Genomic DNA, 14,160 nt, shown 5'->3' on the forward strand with positions numbered 1-14,160 from the left:
CTATTGAATAAAATGTGAATCTCACCCACAAACACCCTCATAAATACACCCAGAATAACATTGGACCGAGTGTCCGGGCTCCTTGTGGCCCATTCAGGTTGACACAGAACATTAACCACCACACCAGGAGAGATTCAATTATCTGATTAAATGATGACTGATCAATTTACATGTATAGAATTATGCTTTTATCATAAGTTCAAGTATTTGATTATAGAACGTTTGGAGACTTGAGGGCGCTTGGTGGCTCAGTCGATTAAGTGTCTGCCTTCAGGTTGGGTCCTGATCCCAGGGACTTGGGATGGGTCCTGGGTCGGGCAACCTGCTCAGTGGGAAGCCTGCTTCTCCCTCCCACCCATTTGTGCTCTCTCTCTCTCTCTCTCTCTCAAATAAATAATAAAAACAAAATCTTAAAAAAAATGTGGGCACCTGGGTGGCTCAGTGGTTGAGCACCTGCCTTTGGCTCAAGTCATGATCCCAAGGTCCTGGGGTCGAGTCCTGCACTGGGCTCCCTGCAGGGAGCCTGCTTCTCCCTCTGCCTATGTTTCTGCCTCTCTCTCTGTGTCTCTCATGAATAAATATATAAAATCTTAAAAATGCACACACACATTTGGAGACTTGAGTAGCCATTTTAAGGAAAAATCAGCCTTTGCAGGATTATCTGCAAAATTATTGTTTGAACAAAAACTCTTCTAAAAATATTATCCACTATTAAATTAGTTCATTTATTCATCTATCAATCATGAATATGTTCAACAAATTTCCTTTGAGTATCTACTATGTGCCCCACATGGTGTCAGGCAAGGCATTCAGATGCCAAAGGAGAGAAACCTGGTTCCTATTAGCCAGGAACTAAATAAATTAGGGAGTAAAGTAGGTGATTCATTTATTTTCTAAATCAAGATTTAACTGACATATACCATTAGGTTTCAGGTACACAGTATGATAATTTGATTGATATATATATATATATATATATATATATATAGAGAGAGAGAGAGAGAGAGAGAGAGAGAGAGAGAGAAGTATTAATGGTGGGATGACCACACAGTCCACTACCGCAGAGCAGTCCCCTTTACATCTGTTGTTGTGTATACTAATTAATAGCTCCCTGTTATTTGCAAAAGTGTCCTAATTTAGGCGATAAATTATGCAGCCACCCAGCTATAGGAGATGTGAAAGAAGTTCCTATGAAATGCAGTAGGAATTCCTGTGAGGGAGAGGCTGAGCTACCTGTTGGAGATCCTGAGACTGATCCTGACAAATGAGGATGGGTGTTTATTGGACAGTGGGAGAAATGGAAAGAAAGCTCTGTGTGTAAGGGGCAAGAGTCAGGGATCAGCAGCGGGTGCAGGACCGCTGTAAATATTTTGACATCTCTGGGGCAGTAGGAGCTGGGGGTTGGGAGGAGGTAGTAAGGCTGCAGAAGTTCACAGTAGCTCAATCCTGAAGGCCCCTCTGGGTTGCACTGAGGAGTTTGAACACATCCTGTCAGTGAGGATGACACACTGGCAGGGTCGTGGCAGATAATGGTTTAGGTTACATTTGTGATTTTGAAAAATAAACATGTCTGTTGAAAGTTGACTTTCTGGGGGAAAAAGAAGTTGACAAAGTATTTGCCAGAGTGAACCAACTTTTGAAAACTGAGGTATCAGAATTAATGGCATCATTAACTTCACCCTCACAATTTTAGAGCTTTTTATCAGATGATTTTATCAGACATCACATTCTAGGCATTAGGCTAAACAGGTTACATGCATTGCCTCAGTTAATCCTCACAGCCTTACCTTTTAAGGCAAGTGTTTGATCCCATTCCCCATACATGTAAGCCTTCCCCAGGGGGCTTTGTGAAGAAATGCTCACCCCTTCAGAATATATAAGCGGTCATTTCTGGTTAGTGCATTTGATAACGTTGAGGAAAATATTTTCATCTTCCCACTGATCTTTCAGAAGCACTAGCAGAATCCAGACGAATTGGAGCAAACTCTTTTAGTTTCATGGCAGTCTTTCTCAGACAGTTGCCACCTGTCTGTCGTCACCAAGGTCATGATATTCTGAGTATCCTCCATGAATTCATGTGCTTCTTCAGGGGCTATTTATTTTTAAATGTTAGTTGAAACCATGAGTAGGGAATGTCATTTAATAATTCAAGATCCCAGAGGAAAGAGAAGATGGGAAGGAAACTTTCCTGTTTCTGGTGCACTGAATGTTTTCCTGAATTTTTTTTTCTGAGAAAGCTCTAAGTCATACCTTTACAAAGACCTCGACTTCCAGACCACACATGTGATTCAGGCAATGATTTACTCAGCAGCTCACGGCACCAGGGTCTCCTCACCCTGGAAGCTGCAACGGGTATGGACTTGGAACCAGAACATGGACCCAACACCTGGCTCCGGCAGCCCCACACAGACCAGGTTTGGCCACTACCATTGACAAAATCCAAAGTCAGAGTGGAGTGGTGGTGAAACAACAGAGGAATTTATTTCCATGGGACCAACACTACTAGGAAGATAGTGTACTAGCGCCACAAGGACTCTCCAAAGTGATGAAAATACTTCTAGATTTCTGTGGGACGAAGGTTGGCGAGTCCATGCAGGTGGGCACTAAAGGTCAAATTGCGGTCAATCATGGGGTTGGGCTGCATCAGGGCAGTTCCGACTGCTTGAGGGGATAGTTTTGGTTCACATCACAGGATACTTTGCCCTCAGGGTCTTTTGCCAGAGTTAAGAGATTAGTGGGACAGAAGAACTTTGGGAGCCTGGGTTGGCTCAGTGGTTGAGTGTCTGCCAATGGCTCGAGTCATGATCCCGGTGTCCTGGGATCCATGATCCCGGGCTCTCTGTGAGGAGCCTGCTTCTCCCTCTGCCTATGTCTCTGCTTCTGTGTGTCTCTCATGAATAAATAAATAAAATTTAAAAAAAGGGGGGGGATACCTAGGTGGCTCAGCAGTTTGGCACCTGCCTTCCGCCCAGGGCCCGGGATCCAGTCCCACATCGGGCTCCCTGCATGGAGCCTGCTTCTCCCTCTGCCTGTGTCTCTGCCCCCCTCCTCCATGTTTCTCATGAATAAATAAATAAAATCTTTAAAAAAAAAAAAAAAAGGAAGTACACACTAAGGTGGAAATGAAGGTAGTCAGAGTCCTCAGACTTAAGAGAGTAACAGGCATTGGACTACAATTGTTATTGTTCTTGCTGAAGGAGACCTTGGCTGGAAGAGCCAAAGGAGGCAGTGTCCCAAGACTGCACCTTGTACCTACTGTTCATTTCAGTAAACTTATTTATGTGCAGTGCTGCCATCTTCAACTTCAAATCCTGAGAGATTGGACAGCCAATTGCTTCCTCTGGTCCAGGTAAAATAAAGAAGCAACAGGCAAGGCGTCACCCAAATATGCAAATTGAAGTCACTGATGATGGAAATTCTCACACAAGTGAACATTTAGCTTGGAATGTTATTACGAAGCCGCAAGAGACTGGATAGCCTTTAGAGAGCTGGAAGCAATGTGAGGATGGCTTTTTCTATCAGGCTGGAGAGTCAGTGTACAAGAAACATAACTTCATGATGCCACTACAATTCTATTTCAAGCCATTGTTCAGCCAACTCAGGAATTTTCTTTGTCACTAGTATCCCATTTGAATTCTGGGGTGCTTTACACAGAGCCAAGGTATTCAAGAGGCTCATCTAGTTACTGGGTTATATGGTAATTCTGTTTAAATTTTGAGGAATTTTTATATTGTTTTCACAGTGGTTGCATCATTTTACCTTCCCACCAGCAATACACAAGGGCTCCAGTTCCTCAGTATTCTTGCCCACCAGTGAGTTTTATAACAGGGGTGCTCTTGGCACTTGGGGTCAGTCCTCCCTTCTTATGCAAGATTGTCCCACTCTTTGTAGAATGGTTAGTGTCCCTGGCTCCATCCACCACTTGCACATAATGGGATAATGTTTCTCAGTTGTGACAAACACCTACCCCCACCCCTCACTACACTTTCAAATGTCCCCTAAGGGGTGGGAAGAAGCTACCCCCTTGAAACCCCTGGTCTATGCCTTGAATGTTTTCTGACGCCATAAGGCCTTGTCTTTGAAAGCTCAAAGTCCTGGAAGAGGCCCTTTTTCTTGTCTTATTGTCACATCACTTCCTTGATTCAATAAGCAAAGAAAGGCCTAGTTTAATTAGATGGAGGGGACAGGAAGGGGGGTGGGGAGGGATGAGAGAGAGATTAACATTTCAAAATATGAACTCACCGCAGAAGGATTTCTCATCTTGTTGACTTTCTTCTCTTGAGTAACTATGAGTTACTCTGTCATTTTTATTTTTTTGTCAGACAAATTTAGATTTTCTAAAAAGGCCTAGACTTGCATACAATGTGTCCTTCAAAAAAGCATATGAACTATATTAACAGAATGAATGCAGTGACGAATATCACTCCTATCCTTAAAGGAAAAACACCCCTCTGTGTCTCTTTGACTCTCACACTCCTCTGCTCTTCCAATTCACTCCCAACCCCAGCTGGGTGGGCTTTCCACACATCGAGTAATGCTGTGATACCAGTAGGGTGTCTTGCAAGGGAGCTCAACTCTGACACGAGCTACCCAGAGGTAGAATCAGATGCCACAGGTTAAGGGCTCAGTCCCACAAGATTGCCCCCACCGCCACCACCACCACACTTCAGATGCCAGTTGCAAGTCCAGGTTGTCACCTGTGTTCCTGACTGACTGGCTATAAACTGATGGTGCCCATTACCATCCCCTCCTTGGATTTGATTAATTTGCTAGAGTGGCTCACAGAGCTCAGAGAAAGTCTATTTTCTAGTTTACCGGTTCATTACAAAAGAATATAACTGAGGGACTGCCAGATGAAAGAGATGAGGGACAAAGAAAGTTCCTGAATTAACTGAACAATAGCTAAATGTTCACTTGTGTGAGAATTTCCATCATCAGTGACTTCAATTTGCATATTTGGGTGACGCCTTGCCTGTTGCTTCTTTATATCACCTGGACCAGAAGGAAGCAATTGGCTGTCCAATCTCTCAGAATTTGAAGTTGAAGATGGCAGCACTGCACATAAGTAAGTTTACTGAAATGAACAGTAGGTACAAGGTGCAGGCTTGGGACACTGCCTCCTTTGGCTCTTCTAGCCAAGGTCTCTTTCAGAAAGAACAATGACAATTTTTTTTTAAGATTTTATTTATTCATGAGAGACACACACAGAGAGGCAGAGACATAGACAGAGGGAGAAGCAGGCTCCTCGCAGGGAACCTGATGTGGAACTGGATCCCGGGACCGGAATCATGCCCTGAGCCAAAGGCAGATGCTCAACCACTGAGCCATCCAGGCGTCCCATGAACAATGACAATTGTAGTCCAATGCCTGTTACTTTCCTAGCTTATGTCTACACCTATTGCAGCTTCCAGGGTGAGAAGACCCTGCTGCAGTCAGCCACTGAGTAAATAATTGCCCGAAATATGTGTGTGGTCTGGAAGTTGAGCTCTTTGTAAAGGTGTGACTGAGAGCTTTCTCAGAAAAAGGGTAATAAATACTACACCAGAAACAAGAAAGTTTCCTTGCCATCTGCTTTTCCCTCTTGGGTAAGTGCTCTTCTCCTGTCATTCCAAATAGATTTCCCCAAGGTGTTCAGGTGCAGGTGGATCAATAGAGCACATACCTACGGACAGCTGCAACACTCTCCCCTTCCAGTCAGCACCGCCAGAAGCAGCCTTCCATGGGAGGTACCTACATTCTATTTTTCCTCTATGGAGGAAGGGAGGTGAGTTGAATGATTATGATGGAGCTTCTGGCCTGAGATAGCCAGCACGCGGTCTTGCTTTTGTTTTTCTGTAAAAGAATGATGCTAAACCCTAGTGACTGGGTTTGGCTCCCCCAAACACCTGGATTCTAGTACCTGAAAATTTAAGCTAATTAGAAAAATAGAAATCCTACTTACCATATAGCTTTCATCTGCTGAAATCAATTTAATATGGTTATTCCCAGTGTTAATTTCAAGTTCTAAATACAGTCTCACATAATGGGTGGCTCACATAGCATCTCATCTCTCCATTTTACTAATTTTACTGCAGATAAGTGGTCCCTGGGCTACTCAGGCAAATCCTTCTAATCCTGGGCATGTGGTCCTTAAGTAACTAACCTCTTGTTGGAAAAAATACTACTCCTGGTCTTCATCACATTTCTATACTCTATAGAGCCCAGATTTGGGCAATTTCCAGTTTTCTTGTGTCTAGAGACTTCTGCTGGCTGCAAGACTTCTCAATTTTCTCGTTTTCCTCTCATGTCTGCTGTAGAGCTTCTCACAGTTTTACTCTCCCTCTGGCTCACTCTTGCTCTCTCTTCCCCCTTTCATCCTGGGAATTGAAGGTATGTGTTCTGCAGTCTCAGTAACATTGGCTTTTAGTCAGACCACAGTACAAAATAATAAATGAGATTTTAAACAATGTTTGAAGTGGGTGCGAGCCATGTCATATGTTTCAAGACTGATATTCTTGCAGAAGCCATTGTGGAAGATGACGAAAGGCAAATGAATCACAGATGGGGGTGAAACGAAACCAATGAAATAAAGAAAATGAACAGACACAGATTTTAGAAATGGTTTTTTATTCCTAATTAGGCTTGATACCACCATGTTTGGTTTTGAGTATATTTTCACTCCCATCTTCTGACCTTCTGAGAGCAGGAAACAAAGAAGTTACTCCAAGGGACCCCCATTTCAATTTCAATGTGTGGCACAGTTAGTTCATTATATCACTTAATATGGTTATTAAAGAGTTGAGTAGACCCCATATCTTCCGTCAGTTCACGACTTCTTAGTACAATGGGTGCTGCCAGGAACACATTTTGTTACTCATGGCAATATGACATTCACTTCCATAATACTCTATAGTTCCACTTCTAACCTGGCATGTAGTAATCATAAAATAAGATGAGTGAATAAGAGAACTACAACACATAACTCTGGTAACCCACTAATGCCCAATTTAGTAAGCCAGATATGCATGACTACTATACACAAAAATGGCACCCAAAATGACAAAGATATGAGCAGAGAATTTCATAATTTTAGGTTGAATATAACCAGCTAGGTGAAAACTTTAAAAAACAGTATAATCCTTTATAAAACTAAAAGCACAAGGAGTTGTGTTTAAATAAAAACAAAACCTAACGTTAGGGAACTGAATTTTTCATGGTGCCAAATTCCATGCCACTGATTGACTTGCTTACTGACAAAGGGAAAATGCATCTTACTAGTGAAAAGAACAGTGTTTGCAATCCCATTAACTCAAGGATCAAACTTGTCATCAACAATGGGGCAACCAGACTTAATGTACTGCTGATGTCATACACTGTGAAGTAGATACTCTCTTTTATGGAATATTCTTCAAGATGTATAACCTGGGGGCACCTGAGTGGCTCAGTCGGTTAAGCGTCTACCTTCGGCTCAGGTCATGATCCCAGGGTCCTGGGATTGAGCCCCACATCAGGCTCTTAGGGAGTCTGCTTCTCCCTCTCTTTCCTGCTCATGCTCTCTCTATCTCTGTCTCTCTCCCAAATAAATAAATAAAATCTTTTAAAAAATGTATAACCTGAATCTCATCAAGACTTAAGATCTAAGGGAGAGACAGAAGATAGATGGAGCAAGTTAAAGCACCATGAAAAATGAACCAAAAGTCCAGAATTGGGGTAGTCTGTAAGGCAGTTGGCCTCACCTCTTCAAAAAGTCAAAATAGCATGTGAAAAGGGTAAGTATGTGCTATTCTAGATTTTAAAAGACTGAAGACATAATTGTTGAATAAACTATGCCACTGGATTCTAAACTGGAAAAAAATCTATAAAACTGAGGTTACCATTTAAATATGCCTGGGTATTACACAATACTAGGGAATTAATATTAACTTGTTAAGTGGAGTATGTTAGAATTTGGTTATGCAAAAGGATATGAGGGGCACCTGGGTGGCTCAGTGGTTGAGCAGAGTCTGCCTTTGGCTCAGGTCATCATCCCAGGGTCCTGGGATGGAGTCCCACATCAGGCTTCCAGCAGGGAGCCTGCTTTTCCCTCTGCCTATGTCTCTGCCTCTCTATCTGTGTCTCTCATAGACAGATAGATAGATAGATAGATAGATAGATAGATATGCTCATTTTTTGTAGATGTATGTAAAGTACTTGAGGGTGATTAACTTAAAAATAATCCAACAACAACAAAACAGATGAAGCTAAAATGAAAAATGATAATAATTATTGATAAAGGTCATGGGTATTTATTGTACTATTTTTTCCATTTCTCTGCATGTTTGAACATTTCTGTGATAAAAAGGAAAAATGGCAACAGTGCCTGGTTTTCATATAAGTTACAATCAATATAATTGATTATTTGCTGTTCTTATTAATGAATGACTTTTAAGTAGACTTTTATTTTATTTTATTTTATTTTTTAACTTATTTATGATAGTCACACAGAGAGAGAGAGAGAGTGGCAGAGACACAGGCAGAGGGAGAAGCAGGCTCCATGCACCGGGAGCCCGACATGGGAACATGGGATTCGATCCCGGGTCTCCAGGATTGCACCCTGGGCCAAAGGCAGGCGCCAAACCGCTGCGCCACCCAGGGATCCCCCTTAAGTAGACTTTTAAAAGTGAAAACAATCTTGCTCATCACAAAGTATCTGTTGTAATCAATTTTTAAGAGTTAGTTGAAGCATAGAGAGTACCTATCAGTAAAAAGAGAGCCAAACTTTGGAAAATGCCCATAATTTTTAAAAAATCTTATTTATTTATGCATGAGAGACATAGAGAGAGAGAGGCAAAGACATAGACAGAGGGAGAAGCAGGCTCCCCACAGGGAATCCGATGTGGGACTCGATTCCAGGATCATGACCTGAGCCAAAGGCAGACACTCAACCACTGAGCCACCCAGGTGCCCCAATGCCCATAATTTATAAATAAATGATCTTGTTTGCACATTAACAAAATAATTTAGTCCTCATATTTCTTTTAACCAGCCTACCTTCTTATCTGGATGTTTGTATAAATATGTTAATAAAATACTTATATTTTGCTGCATATATTTGACTTGAATTATCCTGATTTGGTAGTCAAATGTGATTTACAAAACTGCTGAAATCCATTGCCTGTAATAATCAGGTCATTATCTATTGGGCATAATGCAAATGGCACTGGACTGGTAGTTGTAAGACATACATGATAGGCACACTTACGTGCTTCTATACTACATACATATCTGACTTTGGGCAAGTCTTCAATCACTTTGGGTTTTAATTTCCTTATTTAAATATGCAATGGTTAGAATAGATGAAAGGCTCTTAGCTTCCCCCACTATGTAAATTAGTGCCTGCCCTTCTGCTGGAGACATGTGGCTCAGCTGACAGCCAGCAACAACCACCGAGTATGTGACTAAGGCAATCTTGAACCATCTAGCTTAAATTAAGCTATACATGACCAAAGCTGCCTGAGTGATTCCAGACAAGACCAGCAGGAGAACCACCCAGATGGACACAGGAAAATAGCCAAATTGCGAACAAGTTAATAATAGCTGTTTCAAGCCACTAAGTGTTGGGATAGTTTGTTACACTGTAATATCCAACTATTTCAAAAATGTATTTAACTCTTATTTAATTCTCAAAGGTTGTAAACTTCTGAATTTGAATGATTTAAAATTTTAGGATTCCTCATCTCTAGCCTCTTCATGAACTATGTCATAAGTAGGATTAAACCTGGCAAATGTTACAAACTATGCTTAAAAGTAAATTCTAGGATTTTTGAACTGAAAAATCAACAGGTCTTTGAGTCTATAATTCAAATACATTTTCTACTCTCCTTTTGAAAAAAAAATGTGGAACTGGTCAGGTACTTCTTTCATTTGCTATACTTTCTTCCTTAAAAAAAAAAACTCCGTATTTTTTAAAGATTAAAGCAATTTCATTTGAAAATTCTAATAATATTCTAGTCTGATTTCCAGTGTTTGAACTTATTTAAGACAGTTAGCATTTGCTCTTAAGTGCTCTTATTTTTCAATTCCTTCTTCCCAAATTTTGTCCTGCCTTTCTCATTTAAAGAGATGATGGAGTCTGAGGGGGTGGCCACCTTCTATTTTCACCGTTGACATAACCTCAACCTAACACCATCACAGCCCCACACGGATTCCACACTTCTTTGTTTTTGTTTCAAACAGACCCTCTTCATCATCTATAATGTTAGTCTCCTCCTAGATTTAATCTTTCCTACTCTCTTCTCACATATTCTTGACAGAGTTTTCATATCTATGCTTGTTTTTTGAGATCATCTTTCACATTTTACATATACCATTTAAAAATGTATCTGCTCTCAGCAGACAGCTTCCTGCATGAAGACACTAAATCTTTTTGGCCACCTCCTTCTTTTTTCTTTTCTTCTTTTTTTCTCCTCTGTCTAGGACAATTTACCATAGTAGCATCCGAATTTTATTTTGAGGACTCTCCCCGGCTCCTTTTTGGAATCTCAGACTGAGGGGTCAAAGTCAGGCTTTTATAATTTCCTGAGATATTTTAAAACTCCAACTAACCAAATGTGTGTCTGGCAGTGACCACATCCCTCTGGAATTTTCTGATGGCCAGGTGGCCCTCTTCCAGGATTCCTGTCACTTCTGATTTTCCATGCAGGGCCTCCGAGTTGGCCAGAATTAGAAGCAGGGTGTTAATCCTCTTCATCACTTCCTCTCTCTCCCTTCTGAAAGATGAAATTATCATGTGGGTTAGTGAGTCTCAACCTGGCCGCACATTCAAATCACTTGGGAGCACTTCAAAAAGAAATCTGGGGCCCTACCCTGAGAGATTCTACTTTAATTGGAATGGGTGGAGCCTACCTATTGAGCCTATATGTATATATATTTTTTAATTTTGGGATTATTCTAATGTGCTGCCAGGACCAAGAATACTAAGTGAGGCAAATCGTGGATTTATCAGATGTTCTGAGTTTAGAAATTGAACATCTGGCAGATGCCTGGATAGTGGAAGCCCCCATCATTAAGATCCTGGATGCTTCTCTTCTCTAGCCCATTAAGTTTTAACACAGGCAATCTAGTTCTAGCGTGTCTAAACAGGATAATGACAACCAGAACCATGATATTACTTTCTGATTGTTGATATTAACCTCAACACAGCTCTGACATCTTTAAACAAGATGAAGCTAGACAGCAAAAGGTCCTTTGAAAAGTTCAGAAGACAACTAGGGACATTGGCTTTTCTGAAATTCCAAATGAAGATGAACTAACTATGTTGTCCTTGATGGTTTCCCTTATTCGTTAAGGGAGTCATTTGACAAAGGAAGTATATTTCAAGTGACAAAATGAAACACAATTTTTTTCTACTTCTTTGGTCAGTTTTCAAGATGCCAATGCTCTGTTAGTCAAAAGGCGATTGAGACGTCAAATACATTAGATTTTTGAAAGATTTCCTCTTACCACACATCACACATGCCACACATTTGGGCTTTCTTAAATCTTAAGTTCTAATTGTTAATTATTATCACCAAGTATGCAAATGCAATTTTCCATGAGGCGATTGTCCTTTCACCATAGACATAGCCTTGTTTCTGGTTAGTGGCAGAGCTGATTTTAGTGTCATTCTCAGAGGTAGGCTAGATGTCAGCCCAACTGGGACACCTAAGAGTGAGCAATAAATCAACACAGAAGCTGCATGATTTGAATGAGCATCTCCTCAAAGGACCCACCAAGGGGCATGGCTGCATCTTGGCCACCATGGCACACACTGGGAGTTGACAAGCGTGACTGTGTAACTTGGTAGGCTGTGCTGGGTACTCTGGGCACGTGCAGTTCAGCCTCCTAGGAGTTAGCGGTGACCATGGGAGAACATGAGAATGCGATTTTCCTGTATGCTTGATCAAGAAATAAAAGACATAGAGTGTCCTAAAACTCTAATCTGTTCTGAGTTAGCTGCGTAGAAATGGCTATCGGGGGACAGTGGAGGTCCAGAGGTATGTTCTATAGCAATCTAAAAACAGATCGACGAAAAAATAAAAAATAAAAAAAATAAAAAATACATAAACAGATCGACGAAGGAAAGGATAAGCCACATTCTCATGTTGAAACACTGCAACTGCTTTCAATTAAGCAGGCCCTTTTGGAATCACATGCATTTTGTCAATAATTCAGTTCTGCAAATGTTTGGCAATATGGTTTCATCTGACAAACTCTCAATAATGTCTTCTTCCACTTTCTAAAGAAAGCACATGTAGGAGAGGGTGTCGAGTAACGTTAAAGAGGATGTTTCGGAACCGTGGACACTATGAAAACTAGTGTTGGTTCTCTCTCCAACTCTAACTCATGCCATCTTAAGCCAGGATCATAGGAGTCTAAAAACAATGAATGAGAAGATGGTAGAATGAAACAGGATGCCTGCCAAAACGAGACAGAGCTAGTAGCAGAGTGAACACAACTGGTAGAGGATTTCCTAAAATGGGGCGCTTTAACCAAAATGAAGACTTACTTTAATGTCTCTTTCATCTTACTTAGACAACACCTATATGCACACAAATATTTCATCATCTGCACTCAAACATCGATGTTAAAAACAACGTATACTGCAAAAATTGCAGATTCATGCATGAGTGTTTACAGAAGTTTGAAAAATAATCCGGTTACATTTCTGCTCCTACCAAAATTGTGCAATCTTTCTAAACAACTCTGTTGACTTTCCTGGAGAAAAGAGAAGATTCCCACTGCCTCAAATTAAAGTCCACATATTAGCAGAGGAATTATTGGTTATGACTGATGCAAAACAGATTGGGTATTCTTTCAATTAGAAATAAGTACATTCGTTTTATAAATGGTTTGCCACAGGAAAGCAGGCACGTTCAGACCTCAGGTGTACATTGCGATTGCTTCTCCCACCTCTTTCCTTAGAAATGCAGTGAAAAACTACACCTAATACTTTGAATGTTTTGGTTTGGCAAACAATACAATCTCTTAATTTCATCCTCAACCAGTAGGCTGTTTGGTACAGATCAACCAGGACTGCACAAAGGGCCAGGATCAAAAGAAGACAGTCTATCTCTTCACTTGAGCTGAGTCAGTGTAAATTAAATTAAAATGTCAAACTTGATTTCTATAAAACAGGCTTGAAAAACAATACTGTTTGGTTAAGAAAGAGGTTAATGAGGAAAATGTAATCCCCACTCAAATGCCATTGGAATGCAAAGCCACATTTATTTGCATGTGTGGTATCTGTAAAAGGTCCAAGGAATTTTGTTTTTGGTGTTTCAAATTGTTTATAATGTATTCTCTTTTTATTCCATCTACTAACAATTCCCAGAAATGATGGAAATCAAAAGACGGAAAAATATAAATGCATTTGGCTTCTAAGAAAATTACCAGTTGCAACATCAGCTCTAGCCACAGTTCATAAAGCAGGTGATTATGGGGACAATAAAGAAAAATGTTATTAAATCAGTAAAAAAAAAAATCCCTCAAACCTTGCCAATTCTGTGATAGCGTCTTAAAGTCTGACACTCCAAAACAGTCAGTGCCAAAATTTGCAACAAAATTTCACTAATAATGATGCTCATTTGCAAGCATATAGTTTAGATATTCCAGGCTGCAGGACACAAAACACTCTGGATAATTTCTTTGACCTTGTTATGTTTTATTATAGCATTTACCAAAGTGTCAAATAAAACAAATCCATTATTTTAAAATCAACACTGGAAAGGTCACTGACTTTCAATAGATGAGTTTTTCATCACACTTTCAGATGATTTTCTTACACATTTCAGGGTCAGAAGCTGCTTCATTAAGAACACTGGGTTTCAAAACAAGCCCTCTTCCCTCAGGCCCTGCAGCCGGAACAGAGCACTGTGCTGGGAGCCACAGGCTGTCAATTAACAACAAGCCAGGCCCTTGGAGGAAGGGATGTCTTGGCAGAAAGTCGGTCGTATTTTTTTTTTTTTTTAATTTTTATTTATTTATGATAGTCACACACAGAGAGAGAGAGAGAGGCAGAGACTTAGGCAGAGGGAGAAGCAGGCTCCATGCACCGGGAGTCTGATGTGGGATTTGATCCCGGCTCTCCAGGATCACGCCCTGGGCCAAAGGCAGGCGCTAAACCGCTGAGCCACCTAGGGATCCCCTTCAGGCCTTGGTTCT

General features: G+C 40.8%; 1 protein-coding gene across 5 annotated transcripts in view; it reads left to right on the top strand.

The window, feature by feature from the left end:
• Positions 1 to 7,990, top strand: part of LOC144295913 (uncharacterized) — an 85,843-nt gene extending 77,853 nt beyond the window's left edge. For 3 of the 5 annotated variants that reach the window (XR_013363028.1, XR_013363035.1, XM_077868577.1), the window contains one exon: positions 5,617 to 7,990. The gene's annotated coding sequence lies outside the window, so the exon portion shown is untranslated. Of the gene's footprint in view, positions 948 to 5,616 lie in introns of those variants that run through there. The other 2 variants (XR_013363029.1, XR_013363038.1) reach the window with 2 other exon arrangements.
• The last annotated feature ends 6,170 nt before the right edge of the window (positions 7,991 to 14,160 follow it).

The sequence above is a fragment of the Canis aureus genome, chromosome 24 (assembly GCF_053574225.1).
Source record: "Canis aureus isolate CA01 chromosome 24, VMU_Caureus_v.1.0, whole genome shotgun sequence".
In the NCBI taxonomy this organism is placed as follows: domain Eukaryota; kingdom Metazoa; phylum Chordata; class Mammalia; order Carnivora; family Canidae; genus Canis; species Canis aureus.